The sequence below is a fragment of the Homalodisca vitripennis genome, chromosome 3 (genome assembly GCF_021130785.1).
Source record: "Homalodisca vitripennis isolate AUS2020 chromosome 3, UT_GWSS_2.1, whole genome shotgun sequence".
NCBI classification, from domain to species: domain Eukaryota; kingdom Metazoa; phylum Arthropoda; class Insecta; order Hemiptera; family Cicadellidae; genus Homalodisca; species Homalodisca vitripennis.
The window spans coordinates 199,890,241-199,911,361 of NC_060209.1; the positions used below are offsets into that span (position 1 = coordinate 199,890,241).

The following is a 21,121-nucleotide window of genomic DNA, read 5'->3' on the forward strand; positions in this document are numbered from 1 at the left end:
GTTGTGGAATTTCTCACTACAGATCATTTATGTTTCTAATTTGTTGTATGTTTTTGTATATAATTGTATATATTCATTGTTACATGTTATGTATTAATGGTTAAATTGTATATATTGTCGTTAAGTTTTATAGGTACTTATTGTTAAATTTTACATTTGTTGTTGAGATTTATTTTTTTGTAGAATTTTATACCCATTTTTTATTTTTTACTTGTTGTTTTGTAAAATGTTACACATTTTGTTACAATCTTGTTACATTTTTATAATTGTTAATGCCTTGTTCTGACTAGTTTTAATGCAGCCTGCTTAAAAAAACAAAATGTACCAGAAAAACTGTCTCAAACCACTAAGCTTATATAATGTTGCTGTAAATGCTATTATTGGATTTCTGTATAGTGTTTATTTTATTTAGTTTGTAGACTAGTACATTGTTACATATTCTTTTGACAGCCATCTGGCAGCAAATATACATCGTTAATACTTGTAGAAGTCTTACGGAAATAAGCATGATGTGATCATGCGTTTGTCTACAAGTTTTAAGAAAAACAAGGCTGTTGTTGATATTCAGTGATTGATACAGTTAGATAATGATGACCATTTCTGAACCCATCAGTTCTAATAAGACGTTGCTGAACCCTCTCAAGTCCCTGGTGAAAAGGTGACCAGATAAGAGTTGTATTCCAGGAAAGGACAAGCGCTTTGTAGAGGATCAGTTGGGTGCCTACTGAGAGGTTGCGGGTAGAATGGAGGATAAGCCCCAAGAGTTGAGTTTGCTCCGTTACAGATGTGTTGCAGGGTGCAAATTTGGTGCTGTAATGAGCCTGAGGTCTTTTATTCTATCTACTTAATGAAGAGTAATATTGTACAGAGAATAGTTGAAGGAACAGGGATTTGAAGATCTTGAGAAGATCAGTTCTATCAAGTTTAAAAGAAGAGTGCTAACTGTGGTAGCTGATAGTAAGCGATGGAGTTTATTTCAATAAAGAGCTTTGCGTCATCAGCAAATGCACCCCAACTCTGAGGCATTGACCAATATCATTTATAAATGAAACAAACAAGTGACTATCCTTTCTTCATATGGAAAGAACCCAGCCTTCGAGCCATTGCTAATTCAATGAAACTCAAAGGATGTGTACATAATCTTAATATCATCTATAGCCTACAAGTGATGTGCTTACTGATGGGAAATTAATAACAAATTTGTTTGGCTTTTAGGCTATATAGTGATCTGAATCTGAAAAATCCAACCTTAAAGCCATTGTTGAATCAAAATTGAGTCTAGGATTTGTCCATAATAAACCTTCCATACTTGTTGCGTCTGAAATCTGACGCTGTCACAGACCAGACTCCCGGAATCCGGAGCCATGCGCGTCTAAAGATATAAAAAAGCGGCCACGAAGAAGCTCAAAACGAAATCTTTACATCGTTTCGACATCAGGTACATCTAAACTACAAAATATAGTGTAATCTAGGTGAAGAGGTTTTCTCATGGTCTCATAATGTGCACAATAGTAATCGGGTGTGTGACAACAGATTCCAGACACTGCACTAGGAGGAAGGTGAACTGGAGCTAAACTCAACATTCACATTGGTTAACTAACTTATAGGACAGACGGAATTCCTGTTCTTTTTATCATTGTTTAGTTGGGATTTATTGATGGAAATGCTTCCTTCTATTTTTTAAAACCATGATAGGCACACTAAATCCAAAAAGCGTCTCCAATTTTTGTTTTGTTTTAGTACCTATGATTGGTTTGTAGACATTGTACCAACAACATTTGGCAAGGTTGCCTCTACATATCTTCATAATTTCTTGAGAGAGCGTTCAAGTATTACGATAAGTCGCCCGCAAGGAAACCTACTCAGAAGCAAATTTTTGAGCAGTACCGCGCAGCTGCAGGAGGGGTCCAGCGGGAGTTTGGTTACACTGCAGCTACTTTACCTGCTCTATAACTACATTATATTTTTGTGTGTAGGCCTAAACAAGTGTCGCAGTCTAAGCGTAAAATATTAATTGAACAGATTAATGTAGCCATAGACGTATCATGGGAGTTTGCACTTTGTTGTGAGGTTAGCCGCGCAGTGGCAGTGGTCAATAGAGATGTGTCGTTCGGTCCCGTTCAATTCGAACGGGTCAGTCAAGTGAACGTGTGATCAGGATCAGAGTGTTTCAAAAGACCCATTCACCTCGAACGTTTCGTTCGCTTTTCCTGCCAAATGAATAAATTTGATTTTTTTTCAAATCAGATATATTATTTTTAATGATCTTTAAAATTTATAACATTATAATTTAAGTTCGGTAAAAAATCAGTATCCATGAAAAAATAGCTTAACATCATGTTGAACTAACTATAACTATAAAGTTTATGTGTTACGTTAAACTAGGTCCCCAAAATTGTTCAGTCGTTCCTTTCGTTCACAGATTAAGAATAAAATCGTAATAAATTGTATAACTCAACAGGGGAAATAGGGAGTCTGGGTATTATAAAAAGTGGTGGAAGTTAATCGGTTGTGTATAAAATATCTTGCTATTTATAAAAATACTTTTTTTCAAATCAGCAATGTGTATGTTAATTTTTAGTAATTTATGTAAAACATTTGTAAGGGAATAACCCTACTTATGATAAATCAAAGGCATATCAATCAACCAAGATTATAAGTATTAACATTTAAAATATTTAGTAATGTATCTGGTAACTTACAATTACATTTTTTATCAGTTTTAATAAATCTATTTACATTTAATAGATTCCTGAAACAATAAATTTATTGTTATGTATCTATCCATTCACTGTACAATAATATGCTGTTCCTTTCTCTATTCGGACACTTTATTGCAAGCGGATCCTTGCGTTCACTCGGTCATAACATTCAGTCGTCCATTTTATTCGGTCAACACGATGACCGGTATAACACGCTCTAGCGGGAAGGCTCAGTAACTCTGTACTGACCAGTTCAACTGAACGAATCGCAGCAGTGAACGAGACCGATAGAGCGAATGTCGAGCATTGGTGGAGATACTGCGAGAGGGCGGCATCACAGCATCGGAAGGGTATTTACCCCACCCTGCGTGAACTCAAATAACCCAGGGTCTTTTTGTAAACGGTCTACCTAATCGATCTTTACGTTCATCAGGCATTTGCAAGCGACCACTTCTTTTGAAGCTTCACTTTCATTGGGGAAGCTTCCGACTTTTGAATTATCTTTTTTTACTGTATAAAATCTTACCCTTTAGAGAGGACATTCTGAGAGTTTATTTGCAAGTTCAGTAGTGACTCAAGACTCTAATATGATCTTGATTACATTTACATTATCGTATTGTTCAGATGTCTCTGATGTCGAAACGATGAAGAGAATTCGTTTTAAGCTTCTTCGTCGCCGACTGTTTTGGATCTCTTCAGATGGATGTTGATTCCAGATTCCAGGAGTCAAATCTGTCATAGCGTTTGACTTCAGACGCTGCAATAAGTTGAAGGTGAACTGGAGCTGAACTTAACATTCTTATTCAATACAATTGGATTTGGAATTTTTGCAGTGGACAAATTAAGTGGATAGCTGGGCAAGAGACTGCATAAGCTGCATGTCATGCCTTGGTGGAATCACACGTAAGAAATGGAGAGTACACGTAAAAGAACTGTATGGAGAGGAACTTCTCAGCTAGATAGAATAGATAGAGTGGCTCGATAGAACACTCAGTCTCCAGAAAAAACTATCATGACACTGGCTAAACCTCACTCCGAAAGAGAGTTGTAGAGATACCTTTAGATCACTGTGGATTATGACTGTCATCGTCCTTTACACAGTAGTTGTTTCCACAGACCAGATAGAGCTCACAAGGAGGGAGAATATTCACTCTTACAACATACAGAGTAACGGACTACTATCTTCGAGTACACAACACAACACATTATTGCAGAAACCCCTCATACATCGGACAGAACATCTTCAACTCACTTCAATAGAATCTGAAAGCCTTCAAAGGCCAACAACTGAAACGACACTATCAATTTCAAAATTGGCTAATGGAGCGACCATTTTATTCAATGAAAGAAAACTTCGAATCAAAATTATTGATATGGTAAAGCAAGACTAAAACATCAAAAACGTTAGTAACATTTTGAACAAGGACATTGCTTAAAAATCACAATAAAGATCTATTAATTTGATTTGATTATGTAGTTAGAAACATTCGAAAGCATACTTACTAACTTTTACTATCATTAATCAATGTATTGCAAATAAACTAAAAGTTAAGGATAGCAACAAAAAAATGTCGTCATGGACTTTTGACGTGATTGATTCTCTTCCAATGACTCCGTCTAGATGTAGTGAAACGTCTCCTTGGTTAAAAAAGAGTTTTGTATACTATAAAAACATTTTTCCACCAGACTTTTATAAAGTTGGTGGTTTTAAAAATTCATTAAAAAATATTATGTACAGTGTGTTTGAGAAGGAACTTCATAAATCCATCTTAGGGCTTTTTTTGGACAGAATTGGTTTTAATCTTTCGCCTTACAATAAATGTAATTATTACAAAGTAATAACGGACATAATCACTGTGGAATGTATTTTATTAAGACGTTCAATACAATCTTAAGTCAATAAACTTAAGTCAAGAAATCACACTTATACTGTTGGTAAGATCAAAGAAAATACATCTTATTTAGGGAAAAGAGTATAGTTATTCAAATATATTCGTTTCATAAACAATACATTTAAAACTCCCAACACAACTGCATAACAACCGAAACTGCATGGTTTCAATCTTAGCCTGCCACTAAAATTTGCGTGATAAAAAAAAATGCCGCTTCTAACGGCTCAGTACGTTACGTTCAGTTTTCAGTTTTATCATGCTGTAAGTTAAATAACCAAAATTATTTGTTCTGAGTTCATTAAACTTAAACACTAAAACTAAATTTAGTGTATTGCTGAGAAATGTCTATATGATTTTTAAATGCCTTTTTCTTGATGACAATAATAATTCACTTGATATAAATATAGGAAATAATTTATTTAGTTTATCACTGAAAGTATAAAAATTAGCGTGGCAATGTGAAATAAATTGCAGATCACTATCCTAGGCTATTTGTAAGTATAAATTAACAGTAAAGTCATTTTATATTCCATCTATTTATTGCTAGTGTAATAAAATAGACTATTATGTATTAATTGTGTAGTTAAATAAGGTAGGAAATTCTAACCCATTGTTAGATCAACTTCAATGTGATTAAAAATTAAGATTATGTTTATTGTCATTACAGAATCAATATGGAACTTCATAAGGGTAGACTTTTACAAGCGGCTTTATGGAATGGTTTGATGATTTTATCCGAAGGAATAATTCAATATTACGATTTATTTCATATACCACAAGATTTCAACTTATTAGTTATAGTAATTTTAATGTAAGCAATAAACAGCAAGAAGTGACTTAATATTTGGAAACTTTGAAAATGGCGATGAATGAGGAAAATATGTGAGATATTTTTCACAAGTAGTGAGATTTGTTTAAGTAGCTTCAACATGTGGGTTTGGCTCCTAGTAGGGGTAGGGTACGATAAGCGGACCCGGTTTTTTATATCGAAGAATGTAATCATCGTTACCTAATATTCGCATCTTAAATCCTAGACTATCAATCGATATAAAAGTATCTATAGTCCTCAATAATATTAAGGGGAGCGGGAAGGCCCTATACCGACCATGTTAAATTCTACAAATTTAGGTACACTTTTCTCAGGAACCATTAAATCTATAGGCCTACAATTTTGTGTGTGTATTGTTATGATATTTATCTAACTACAGAAGCACAATGGTAAAAATTAAAAATAAATTAATAGATAATTTAGATTTTTTTTTAAAGTTATTTAAAATTTCTAGTTTTATTTAAAAAAATATTTTTTTTTAAGCTAGTGTGTTGTGCTACACTATCTATTCTGCTTCCATGGTTAGGTAATTAGGTGTTTTATAAGTGGAAAAAAATTGGTTGCCATACCTCCATTGGTTTTTGAGAAAAATGTACCTTTGTTTAAAAAAAAAACACAGTTTTCGGGAAACGACGGTTATATTTAAAACTAGGTACTGTACTTACTTTAGCTAGCTTAGAACATCCCAGCACCATAGGCAGGGCCATCAGCATGCTCCTGATCCTCCTCTAGAACCAGTCTTCTCTTTTTTCTAGCTGTTCTGGCTTCCTTGGTCATTAGTTGTGCAGCTTTGTCGGCTTTCTTGAGTCGCAAAACATCAAAACCATGAAGCGCGAGCACTGAGTTTTTACTCAAATTTAGGCCTAATTCATTGTAGATATCCAACTTACTGGCAAATCCATCATTGAAACTTAGCACTGCATCCAGCACACCTAACTTCAAAGTGTTCAGTCTCACAAACACATTTTTGGGGACTTTATTCCACACTAAGTTATTAAAACTTTCGTTCATTATGTCACTTGGTAAAAATACTGCATCAGTAACAACACAGGTCGTACTATATGAAAGTTGTTCACAGTGTGGAGTAAAATTTCATGCCAAAAGCACCGGTAGTTACTTCGTAAATAATTTTTTTTGCGTACTTAGGATAATCTTGCAACAAAAAGTGTTATATTTTCTGAAACTGTACAAGTCTGAGTAACAAAAAATGAAAAAAAAAAACAGAAAACTAAAATAAATTTAATTTTTTGCCTTCCCGCTCCCCTTAATATTTACAGTGATCAAACAAATTATTATAACCAAAATTAGGAAAACTGAAGACGACCATATTTACTCCTCTCACAGTTACAGTTGTTTCTTTCCCACAAATGTCACATAATGGGTTTTTCGGTACGAGTCCCACATGTTGGAAGTCACAAAAAAAAATGTCTTATCATCTTTCAAAGCAATGTCGTGTAGTTTTCTAAAATTGACTGCCATTTTTAATAATCAAATGTTACTTCTATATAAAATTGAAATATTACATTACGAGTATTACTATTTGAAAGTGTTTACAGCTGTTGATACAGATTATTAAAAGTTAATTGTTCAAAATAATTAATCAGTATCGACTGATCATATCGATGGTTATGATTAAGTAATATCGTTTGCCAATTTTCAATATAAAAAGCCGGGTCCGCTTATCGTACCCTACCCCCCAGTAGCCCATGGGGAGAATTCTTTCCTCCATTTCACAAAAGCGGTTATTCATTGATATATCTATGTGGGCAAGTTATTAATATTGTAAGGTATCTTTGATATCTAATTCTAGGTCATAGTAGGTTTTGTTGTTTTGTAACATTAGTGTTAAATTAATGTTTTTTAAATTATAATGTACGAGGTTCTTCTTGTTCCTGTATTTTATTGAAACTCATTGTGTACGATTTATATATATCGAATTGTACAATAAAAACAACCGAATAACGAGTGTAGGCCGCTTATTAAAGTTTCCCCGGGTAGGGTATGATAAGCGGACCCGGTTTTTTATATCGAAGAATATAGTCATCAATACCTAATATTCACATCTCAAATCCTAGACTATCAATATAAAAGTACCTATAGTCCTCAATAACAATCATATGTTTTAAATTAAGATATGAATTTAATATTTACAGTGATCAAACAAATTATTATAACCAAAATTAGGAAAACTGAAGACAACCATATTTACTCCTCTCACAGTTACAGTTGTTTCTTTCCCACAAATATCACATAATGGGTTTTTCAGTACGAGTCTAACATGTTGAAGCCACGAAAAAGCAACATCGTGTAGTTTTCTAAAATTGACTGCCATTTTTATAATCAGAATTACTTATGTAAAATTTAAATATTATCCTATGTATATTATTTTAGAGAGTTTACAGCTGTTCATATAGATTATTTAAGTTAATAGTTCAAAATAATTAATCAGTATCGATTGTTTATATCGATGGCTATGATTAAGTAATATCGTTTGCCAATTTCGATATAAAAAACCGGGTCCGCTTATCATACCCTACCCGTTTCCCCCTTCATAACTTTTCTTGTGTTAAGTATACACAACATTATAAAAAACCAAGGCTGCAGTATAGTAAGCAGCCACCATCACAATCAAATCAGGATACCAAATTATTGACGAGAAATTCTTAAACTATTAATATTAAATACAAAACAAAAATCTAATTATAGTTATTTACAATTATTTTTCCATCCGGAAAAAGGGCACATAAGCCATAAGTTGCTTTTGAGATATTGAGCTTTGAAGTTTTTAAACACATAACTTTTATTAAGTAATTATTTAGTCCAGGTCTTAATATATATGTTTTGTACTACTATATATTTTTAATCTTTATTGTGGGTTTAAATTTAATACTCTTAGTTTTAATGAAACGGTTGCTTGAAATAAAAGTGTTATGTGCCCTTTTTCCAACCAGGGGTTAGGTTTAAAATAATATGTGTAGTCTTATAGTTTTTTTATCATAAAAACTTTATTAATTTTATATAATCTATTAAGACAAAAATTATTTGTATTACATTTTAAAAGTTTACTGTCATATATTAGTTGTATGCCTATGAATAATACTTTTACAAAATAAAAACAAAACAAATTTTAAATTAATTTGGAGAAAGTAAAGTTGTTACACTGCAAATTTTAAGAATAAACTGTTGGTGTTAAAAGAAACTTAGAAAATCTAAACTATTTATTAAACAAGTTAGTGACTTGTACTACTGATTGGGTTCTTCCAATATCTGTTCAATCCAATCACAGTCTGATTGGGGTAAGTGTGAACACAAACTTCTTACATCTCCTACTTTGCTAGCACTAACTGTAGGAAAAGACTGTTGATAAGTTAACATTCTTTAAGATTTCTATATTCAATGTTGCCAAGTAGGTAAATGGAGTGTATATTGGCAAATAGTTTTCTGAGCACAGTACACTGCCACTTTTTGTGTACTTCATCATAACAAACTTCATTATCGTATACTTTCTTGAATTAGATTTTGGTACAGGTAGAAAAAAGTTGGATAGTGCAGCTTCCCAATCTTTGATTAATGCTCGATCCATAGCCATTTTGAATCTAGAAGGCCTTTCTCGACAACTTACTATAGCTTCCAACCAAGGAGTAGCATTTCCAATCACTTCCCTCTTTTTAATTTTAGAACGTACTAGACCAAAGTTACGGTCACATTGGCTGAATGAGTGACCACGTACTGGGTAAAAGTGAACCATTTCTAAATAATGAGATTTTGCAAACCAGGTACAAATTTTGTTACAGTTACATTCCTGTTTTGTCCTTCTGTTGCATCAGACATTAAAACAATAGTTTTGGTATTGGGAAATTCTGCACATTTTTCTTCAATGTTTCATATACAAAGGACACTACAGAGTTGCTATTTTTACTTGCCTGTGTTTCCATGTGGCAATAAAAGTACGACGAATCATCGTCGTAAAATACATGAACGTTAAAGACATATAACCAAAGACATTGTTTGTAAAACTGACTATTCACACTAAACTTGGGAATGGGATAGTTTTGTCCATAATCAAACTCTATAACTAAGTGAGATGTGGCGTCTTCTTTAGCCTTGGAAATAAAATCTGCTCTCAAAGAGTGATGTTTCTTGTATTTTTATTTGTGGGTTTCCAGACTCACTTTGCAAGGATCATTTGCATCTTTTGTGAACACTCGGAACAAAAATCGCATATGTCTGTCTTAGGACGGTTAAACCCATACTTAAAATGACTTTTGAATAGCTTACGATAATGTTCGTATGAAAGTTTTAGAGGCCTGTTGGTTGTTTCACAATAGTAAATCTTAAATAAATCAAAAAGGCTCTTTATATTCAGTTGTGGGTTTTCAAAATAGTATTTTAGATTTGTTTTATGAGTACAATAGTGGCTAAAATCACTTGCAAACAGTTGTAAATGAGCCTTCATTACATCTATAACATCAGATTGTAATTTATGTGGGCGGTTATCATGTGTTCCCCGCCTTTCCTGAAAATCTGCTCCACTTACGGACTTAGACTGAACAGTACGAAGCCTTTTGATAGAAATCTGAAAAATAGTTAGAATAAACTTTTGGCATACCTTAACTTGATTGCCACTGCGCTTGAAGCAGTAAGACCAAGTTTTAAGGCGAGGTATCTTCTGGTTGTTATTTATGTTGGTGTTAACAGCCAGGGTCTGTTATATTGAATTGAATTGAATTGAATTGGGTCATACAGGCAGATAAGTAGGCTTCTTGAAGTGCTTTGTTTTGTCCATTGTAGAATGAATCATACATGTCACTTTGGTCTTGAAGTGAGAACTGTTCATAGCACTTATTTTTGTAACATTCACTAACCAAAGTAAAATCTTTTGACGGAACAACTGTACTTTTAACAGTAACGCTTCAACGCTTCACCCCGAACTCTACTAAGTTTAGCACTTTCACGTTTCTTATTTACGTATTTATGCATTAACCGTCTCTTCCTCTTCTTAACTGGCTCAGTGTTATCCATTTCTATTGTTTATTAGAAATAAACATTAAAACCACAAACTACAAGAACAATGCGTCACTAGGTTTATGTTGTGGTTCAACAGGCTTGTAGTTGTGAATCATGTGTTACAAAAACTGCACTTCTGACCTCTAGTGTTGAGATATTGAACTGACATTTTTACAGAGTATTAACAACAATATGGCGGATTAGAAAAACAATAGGCCTATGTGCCCTTTTTTCCGGATGGCACCTCAATTAGAACTGGAAATAGGAAAAATTAATTAATTTTAACAAAATGATAACAGCACAACAAACATTTATAACAGAAAATACAAAATATGCCTAACTCTTTTCTCCTGGGTATCAATGATTAACCGATTTCAAAGAAGTTGATGAAAGTATCCTCTCTAAGAAGACCATATTTCTTTTCCATATAAATACTCACTTATATTACATGCAAGCAGGTCAGCTGATATGCCACTGTTTAAACTTCATTTCATGGTCCTCCACGAGCCTTTGGCTGTGTTAATGTCTATAAAAGACAAAATATTAATTGAGGAAATGCAATGAAAAAGTGTTGTAAAGTTGTACAAGTTAGTTATTGCTCAAAAATCAGTATCGGTTCATTACATCGATAGTTATAATTAAGTAATCGGTTGTCAATATCAATATAGAAAACCTGGTCCGCTTATCGTACTCTACCTGGCTATTTGAGTAATGGCCACAAGTTCAACAGCAATGTACATGTGTTATTTTTGTGTCATAAGCTTTCAGCATGTTTATCGTTCAAATTAGTAAGAAGTAACTTAATGTTACACTGTTTTTTGTTACATAGACAAGATAAGTGGTTCTCAACCTGAGGATCATGAAAGAAAAAAAAAAACTAAATTTTTCCATAACAATCAGGTCCAAAAATTTAGTAAGATAATGTGTATTTAAATGTAACGGTTTCCCGGTTAAAGTTATTTTATATTAATTACTCTTAATATTTCTATAAATCAATGAATAAACCATTAAATGGCAGATAGAAACACTGGGCAAGCAACAAGTGCATGGGATCGTACTTGCAGTGTCAGCATTGTTTCGTCACCACTCTTTTCCTCTTCCCACATGAATGCTGCATTGACACATCTACCAACTCTCTCCCAAAATAAACTAAAATATTCCTACCGTAGTATCAGCAATAAAAATAACAATTACATATAAGTTTGTCAGTATATAAGAACTGTTAAAAATAGTCTACACCAAATTTGGCAAAAGGCTACTTTCACTGAGCTGTTCCCTTAAAAATTAATTCACATAAATATGATATTACAAATATTGACATCAAATACAGGTACACCTAGCCAAAATCTGTCCACATGATCGCTCTTGTGCAACAGATTGTTTTATTAGTCTGTTGATAACTCTGTAAGTTTGTCATGTACCATAGCACCAAGGTTTGCTTTTATAACATCTTCTCATTGAATGGATGTAAAAGCCATTGTGAGCCACAAGTAGCCTATCCTCATTTGGAATCTTCTGTAGTCCAAAAAACCAACTTTTCAAAACTTCCAGATGATTAGACACAAGCAGCAAAAAAATATCAGGTCAAGCAAATCATCTTGTACACCAGAAACAAAGTTTATAAATTCAAGCTTCAAAGGAATTTTCAAAATTCATTTTCTAATTTACTCGTTTGATCCTTAGTGATATTTTTTGCAAACCCATTTAGAGGCCCAATACGCAATTTGGATTAATCACTCTTCATCGACAAATGTTCTGGAATCAGTGATTAGCATCTTCAAGGAGTTATATGAGTGTTGGTGCTTTAAGCAATTTTTAATGCTATTATATGATACATGAAGAGCATTTTGGTTAGTTTTAGTCATTTGAGTAATATTTCCTATTTGATACCCCACCCCCTTCAGTTACAGGTTACGGTCGGGGGTCATCAAAGACAAAAAGGGAACTTAGGTTAAAATGGTTTAAAATCCCTGGCCTAGTTATTTTTTTATTATTCATTAAATTATTAATTTCATAGAAGATATAAAAACAACTGAACTATACTGTAACATTAGCCTAAATACCTATAACTTAATTCAGTTCGACAATTCGATTTCTGAAATTTAGATGATCATCAATATTGATGATTTGGTTGTGGTGGTGGCCGCTTATCTTGTCAAGTAAGAAACTATATCTAAGTAAAAATATAATCTAAAAAATCATGTTTTAATACTGGTTTGAACACTAGAAAAAAATAATAGAGTAAAAGCCAATGTAAAACAAGATGTAAAATGTAGGTGGCAAGATTTTATTTCGGCACACTCTTGTGTTGGGTTATTCTCCTTACCTCGCCGAGCTTTTATTACTTAAACGCTGTTATGGAACCTAACTCAATGAACAAAAATGTGAATGTATTATGTGGTAAGATATTTTAATAAGGATCACTTGCCTGGCTTTAAATTTTAGGAAACTTCATTTCTATACAGACAGGAATGAGTTCTCCGATGGTGGGTGTCCATTCAAGGAATTTGGCTGAACATCACTTAGTAGGCTGACACAAATATTTTGTTGTCTGACGAGGGAGTGTAAAAATGTACATACAAACTAAGTATAAATAGTAAATAAAAATTATAAAATAATTCAAAAATCTAGGTATTAATATCACATGTTAAATATTCGTCAATAGAGTAGAAAGCATTCATTTTTAACCGTTTACTTAACACTAACTTAAATCTATTTATTTCTACACTAAAAGCTCTCTGAGGTAGTTTATTAAATAATTTAATCTTCATGAAGATGTGGCTACTTTTTGATTTTTCCAGCCTTACTGAAACTTGATTAAGTAAGTAGTTATTCCTTGTATTGAGAGTATGAATATTTCGTCTAAATTTAAAATTGTACAAATTTTCCTTAACACTAACTAAACAAGAATAAATATACATACTAGGAAATGTCATTATTTGAAATTCTTTAAAAATGGGCAAACATGACTCTCTTTCTGGTATAGATTTAACTGTCCTTAGAGCTTTCTTTTGCCAAATAAAAATTCTATCTGCATGACTGCTATTACTCCAAAGTGTAATTCCATACAGAAGATGAGAATTAAAAAAGGCATAGTAGGCTGTAATCAACATGGACAAGTTAACAAAAAATGATTAGTTTTCTTAACAGGTAGATAACCCTAGATAACTTTTTACAGAGACTATTAATATGTGAGCTCCAACTTAACCTGCTGTCCAGATGAATGCCAAGTAATTTAACAGGCTTACTACTTTGAACTACTTCCCAATTCAGAGAGAAAATTATTTTTTCAGTTTTACTATTATTTACCATCAATCCATTTGCATTCTGGTCATTTACATTATTTGTCTAATCTAATTTTCTTTAGATTATTTTTGGTTTGTTAGAACCGGTTTGCCACCAGACTAGAGACTCAAAACAATAGATTTTCTGGTTTTTCATGTTGCTGAGTCAATAATGTTTTTGTAATCAAATTTCAAAGTAATGTTGTTTTGGGCGCACAACAACAATAAACTATCAAGCTTTTCATCAACCATTGACGATCTAATTTGTGACTTGACTCCTTCCAAAGCTGAAAAGCTTTGTTCTGCAGTGCAGTTCGTCACAGGTAGGGTTAGATATATTCTGAGAGTGGCTTCCAAATTTGAGAGTGTTCTCTAATTTGTTTGATTTTTTGTAGGCATACATTTCTTTGATTTTTGTAATGTGGTCCAAAATCTTGTATTGTTTAAAATGGTTACATTCCTGGGCAAAGTCATGTCCATCAATATCTTTCTGATATATTTCACAAACATTTTAGTTTCACAAGCTACCTCTTTGGAATTTTTGTCTTGTAAGTTCCGGAAGATCGTAAATCTTGTGTCAAGATTTTTAATAGCCTCTCTTCTTTTGTCTAGTCCACTATAAGGTTGTTAACTATAACAACAAGTATTCCAGTGCGGAATCTCTCGAGGAGACGTTGGTTCCATGCTAGTGTCCATGTTTTCATTGGAAATAATTTTCTTCTTCCTTTGCCATATACAGGTTCTTCTTTATCTGCAAGTTTTAATGCTTTTGACTGGTAATCATCAAATGAGTCTTTCTTTTTTTTCATTCAAAAACGAGGATAGTGTTTCAAGTTCCTTTGTAGCGCCAAAAAGATCCAGTCTTGATTTTGAAGGGTCTGACTTGTTTTGTCCACTCTTTCAAAAATTTCATCCTAGATTGCATTAAGTAACTATCATTTGATATCCTAAATAACACAGGATTTTATTAAACACTCTATCGATATTTATGTTATAAGGTGGCATGAACATAACTCGTTGGAACGTGTTGTATTGCATGTGTATTTCATTTATTTTTATGCGTAAATACCAGAAATATTAGTGGTCAGTCAAGGTATTAAATATTTTATTGTTTTACTGAAAAGCTGTTCAACTCGCTTGGTTTTCATTACTAGCTAGTGTAACTTGTTATATTCAGTTATTAATTTTTAAATCAAAACAACAATTACTCATATTTTCCTAAAACTTATTTGCATTAAATGAATTTAACTTTCTTAGATACATTTGTTTGTCTTAATTCTATACCTTAAAAAGCCTACTTTTACTATGGTTGGTTACAATTTCATTTATTTACAATCTCATTCGTTAACGGATCTTTTCCTTGTACTGACACAGTTTTCAGGTCCTCAAACCTGAAACTGCTGCTAAAAACAAGGTGGCGCTCTCTGATAATCCTGTTAACTTATAAATACTGTGGTGATTGAGATAGTTTAATTCAATAAGGTTTTAAAAAATGTTCTTCCGTTATAGAAGAATCTAATAAAACTTTCTGTTTTCTAGAAAACCAGTGTTTTATTGGACACATATCGTCCTCACAACGTGACTCTGGACAAGAAATAACACTTGACAGAACAACAGGCAGAAAATGGGAAAATTCAATAAATATTCCTCTGTCAGCGTGAGTATATTGTTCATACAACATGTAATAACATAAAGCATGGGTTTTCATGTTGAAAACTTATTTTTAAATATATGAGACAATAGATAAATATATGAGAATAGATAAGACAAGATCCCAAGATTGTAATAATGTTAAATAATATTTCCGAATTCCCTAAAGTACGGAAAATTGTCTTGCGTGTGACTTTCACGTGTTGAAAAGTGCCATAAATTCAAACATCACATATTTAAAGTTGAAGAAATTCTTCCAGAATGTAGATATGTAAAAGTCCAACTACCATTACTTAAAATCCAAGAAAAAATTGTAAAAGTCAAATCCATCTATGTTCGTACAAATCCAGTCTATTGATGTTGAGGTTAAATGGGTTATTCGGGTTGGCATGAGCTTTTGTCTTGATATATTGTAGTATGATAAGAAGTTTTCAAATTTGTTATTCTCTTCATTTGCCTGGAGGTTTAAGTTTCCTTCCTCATTTGGATGGCAGTCAGTCAGATGGTTGTTGAGTTTCATTTCAATATATGAAGTTTTACACTTGTATAGCTTCAGACAACGCGATGAAAAATTGTATATTTGTAATTACAGTTTCTTCGAGATGATTTCCCCCATCGGACATTACTGTCACATATAGGATAGTTAGATTTTTTAACCCTTTCCGGACGAAACAGAGGCCCTGCCTGTTCTACGTAGCTCCACTAGTGGACAAAACATGGGGACTAGACGGATGGCGTAACGTTCATATAACCATGTCTAGGAAACTAATTTCTACTTGTATTCCAATGTATTATAAACCACGTGTTTATATCACATAAATTGTGTGCCACAGTCGCTTTATCTTACTAACTTTATTTATTTGTATGCCAATGAATGAGGCTGGAATCTATAATCATGTGGTTGGTGATGGAAACTAGCACTTGATAATTAAATTCTAGCACCAGCTTTTAACATGGATTGTCCACTCTATATTTATTATTGTTTACTCTATGTCAATCACTGCTTATATAGTGGAGTCATGTGTCAAGGGTTGTTAATTTGATTCACGTGTAAAGCAGAGTAAGTAACTGAAAGAGATAAACTAGAGAAGCTATGGTACCAAACATTGAGAAGTAAATATTCTCCAATCAGCATTTTTTAGAGCCTGTTTTTAGTCAGCAATGCGCAACACCAGTGACAGGCGACTGTTTATACACAGCAATGACCAAGTACCAGCAGATACTTATACTTCACTACAACAGTGCCTGGAGGATACAGCTCACAACATCAAAGCCCACTACTGCAGCTCTGAGTACCAGCAGATACTTATATTTCACTACAACAGTGCCTGGAGGATACAGCTCACAACATCAAAGCCCACTACTGCAGCTCTGAGTACCAGCAGATACTTATATTTCACTACAACAGTGCCTGGAGGATACAGCTCACAACATCAAAGCCCACTACTGCAGCTCTGAGTACCAGCAGATACTTATATTTCACTACAACAGTGCCTGGAGGATACAGCTCACAACATCAAAGCCCACTACTTCAGCTCTGAGTACCAGCAGATACTTATATTTCACTACAACATTGCCTGGAGGATACAGCTCACAACATCAAAGCCCACTACTGCAGCTCTGAGTACCAGCAGATACTTATATTTCACTACAACAGTGCCTGGAGGATACAGATCACAACATAAAAGCCCACTATTGCAGCTCTGAGTACCAGCAGATACTTATATTTCACTACAACAGTGCCTGGAGGATACAGATCACAACATAAAAGCCCACTATTGCAGCTCTGAGTACCAGCAGATACTTATATTTCACTATAACAGTGCCTGGAGGATACAGCTCACAACATCAAAGCCCACTACTGCAGCTCTGAGTACCAGCAGATACTTATATTTCACTACAACAGTGCCTGGAGGATACAGCTCACAACATCAAAGCCCACTATTGCAGCTCTGAGTACCAGCAGATACTTATACTTCACTACAACAGTGCCTGGAGGATACAGCTCACAACATCAAAGCCCACTACTGCAGCTCTGAGTACCAACAGATACTTATATTTCACTACAACAGTGCCTGGAGGATACAGCTCACAACATCAAAGCCCACTACTGCAGCTCTGAGTACCAGCAGATACTTATATTTCACTACAACAGTGCCTGGAGGATACAGATCACAACATCAAAGCCCACTATTGCAGCTCTGAGTACCAGCAGATACTTATATTTCACTACAACAGTGCCTGGAGGATACAGCTCACAACATCAAAGCCCACTACTGCAGCTCTGAGTACCAGCAGATACTTATATTTCACTACAACAGTGCCTGGAGGATACAGATCACAACATCAAAGCCCACTATTGCAGCTCTGAGTACCAGCAGATACTTATATTTCACTACAACAGTGCCTGGAGGATACAGATCACAACATCAAAGCCCATATTGCAGCTCTGAGTACCAGCAGATACTTATATTACACTACAACAGTGCCTGGAGGATACAGATCACAAGCCATCTTTGTTCAACCAATTTAAAATAATTGTTTATTTTTCCATATGTACTGGTATATAGTGAGTGACACGTTTTCACTATGTGCCGGTGGGGAATATTGTATTACAAGTAGTTCTTTTCAACACAAGATGTTAATTTAATTACAATGGAACACCGCAATGCAGAACTGTTGTTTGTCTAAGGTGGTGAATATGTATAGCTAAGCAGAACATTTCTATATGCAATTTCAGCTGACATGGGTTTGTTCTGAGTCATAACACAGCACTCATATGGGTCCAACAATTCAGGAAAACGAGGAACATAAAGGAACATTAACAATAAGAAAAATATAGGTTCAAAACGTAGTGTAACAATACCAGAAAATATCGCTAGATTAGGAAAGCGTAAGCCAGATGCTCAGGACATCGGCTATACCTTGTGATAGTAAGGTAGCAATTAATTGTAAATTTGTTACATTAATTTTGCATAAATGCGTAGTATTTGTTAGGAAAAGTTATTGTGCTGTAATAATAATTGAAGGTGACATGGTAATTTTTTCAACATTTTCAGGTTACTCTTTGATGTATAAACATTCGTTCTGTGTATCTCCAAGTAGAATGCTCTTATATAAACAACTTGAAAGTGAAATTATTTTATATTTAATTTCTAAAACCAAGGTAGATTTTTGAATCAACCATTGAAGCATTTCTGAGTATTGGGACATCAAGATTAGCTTTGTTGTGAACAACTATGAAGGATTGACACATTTTGTAGCCAACAATCAAGTATTACAAATGAACGAACTGAAATCCAAGTTGCTTGGCGTTTTCATCACCTTGACCTACAGAAATACACCAACAACGTTTTGATACAATAACAAGCGTATATAACGTATGATAAATATGATCTTACAAGTAAAATACACAAACTATTTATAGTTTGTTGAACTTCTTACAGATTACAGGTAAGGTGCATGGAAGATAGTATCTTAAAGGAAGAACCAGTTTGTTGTCCAAACTGTTACGCCTGTTTTAAGAAATTTTTTTAATACAAATTCAATGTAACTAAACCGTTTATCTTTAGTTTCAGTTTCTTTGGTGATAAGGTGTCTTATGATACTGGTATTATCACTGCTTCTGCTGCAAGGAGGGATGACTACAGCTGAAAAGAAATCTGTCTACAGCCCACTTGTTCCTTGATGCTGCTATCAAAACGACTGAGATTACGCATTCCAACGGCTTCTGTGAAGGAGACACAGGGTTTGTTGGAGATCAGGTTCCGACCAAAAAGCCTTGTCCACATGGAGTATTTTTGTACCAGACATTCATCAATTGACTACCTCCCGACGATCTTTATAAATCCATGAGCAGATACAGAAGAAAAACATCTTGCATCACACTGACTCCTTCAAAACAGACCATCCTATCGGGCAAGAAAGTACTTTTGTATGATTTAGATAAATTTGCACACATTTGAGTCAGTAAATAAAACTGGACACTTCACTTGAACTCTGTGTTGAAAACTTGTAAAGTTACCTGCATCACCACCACTGCAAAACAACCCTTCACTTTGGACATGAAAGCTGTGGTATGTGATGTATATAAATTAGAAACTAACTGATAGAACTGGACACACTATATGAATTTGCTCAGACACTAAAAGAATTTAGAAACAGCGTTATTGCTACCAGGACCATAATTTTTCATCGGTCGTCAATGATGAGTTTGTTTGACCATTTAACTCGTCCATTACCATTCCCTCCTCTCTGGAATCACACTCTACGTAACGTCTACACTATGTCCAATCAAAGTACATCCAACTGTCAAATCTCCCCCCCCCTTTCTGAAACATACTTGTCCTGTGTTTGGGGAGCTTAAATATTGCCACTGATGGTGTCACAGTGGTAGTACACTCCTTCCAGATGATCAACACGAGATCACTATTTGTAGTGAAATACGACGCAACATAACTCCACTACATCCTGAAGATGAACATCATGGTACCAGTGAAACCAGCCATCAATCTGATGACAGTCAAGGCAAAGGAGAAAGCCACCTGCTCTTTGTTGCCATTCTTCAATCCAATTTCCACCACAACATATCCGCTGTTTTGGATTCCAGAAGGGAGGAGATAACCTCGTCAGCAGAGCCATCATCCAACATGTTGGGAGTGTATGATTCTCAAATGATGATATGGTCATTACCAATGTCCAGGTGCATTATAAAAGAAGACAAAGCTTGTATCTTGACGATTCAAAGTGGGGACAGTAATCTGTGCAGCCTGTGTGTAATTAACATTATACTCATATGTCACGAACAACATTACGCCTAGAACTGTGTTCGATAATAGTTCACGATGAATAGATGCTCAAAAGCTGTGAGATTAAGTTCCCAAGTGTGCCCATTATTCTTTTTTTTTTCTTCTCCTTCCTTGAATTGCATAATTCCAACTCATTCGATACAATGCTCTGTACTTGATGTTCAGAAATAAAGCATTATTCTATTCTATTCTATTATACTATAAGGGACAGCATATTGCCATGCATTTAAGCCTCAAGAGTCTTTGGTGCACAACAGAAGTATACCATGAGGCCAGCCAATATACAGTTTCAGCAGTTCTACAAAATGATCCTCCTGGGGAAATTCACCACCCTCGTCCAGACTACCAAACATGGCGTAGTTTTCCCTTGCTATTGCAGGACAATCAAAGAGCACCACACAATCTACAGAGCGTATTCATCCAGAAGATGCTTCCTCTGGTGACCAAGATATACAACCTGCGAAGACACTGATCTACCTAAGAAGAGAACATCAGACACTACCTTTGGAGAATGTAACTGCAGGACTAATCGATTCATCCTCAGACCCTTAGTCTCCACCTTCTTTCATATTCAGTTTGAACCCACTTCAAGACATCCCCTGATGGTTCACACCTCGAAATACCACATAACGGTTGAGGCCCTGTCATGTTGGACACTGAGCCCAAGTTGGCCGGAGCATCACAGCTCTTTCATTACTAAAGACCCCCTCATGACCAGGAACCCAACAGACAGTCACATTTTTTTTATTCTGCCAAGGGAAGAAAATACTTGATAAAAATCCCAGACAAGTTTGGAGTTCAACACACAAGAATCCAACGCCTTTAGTAAACGAAACTATCTGTGAAAGTCATAATCGTATTACTTCTATACCGCAGACAAAGATTTCATAAATCCTGTGACTCCTGCCTGAAAAATCGTGGAGTCAGGACACATGGGGACCACTAGCCC

The 21,121-nt window shown here is 34.5% G+C and overlaps 1 long non-coding RNA gene across 1 annotated transcript; it reads left to right on the forward strand.

Moving 5' to 3' along the window:
- Positions 1-4,831: 4,831 nt before the first annotated feature.
- On the forward strand, positions 4,832-20,318 carry LOC124358026. Its single transcript, XR_006922028.1, has 3 exons — positions 4,832-5,088; positions 15,254-15,371; positions 18,937-20,318. It is a non-coding gene; the product is annotated as an uncharacterized LOC124358026 (long non-coding RNA).
- Positions 20,319-21,121: the final 803 nt, after the last annotated feature.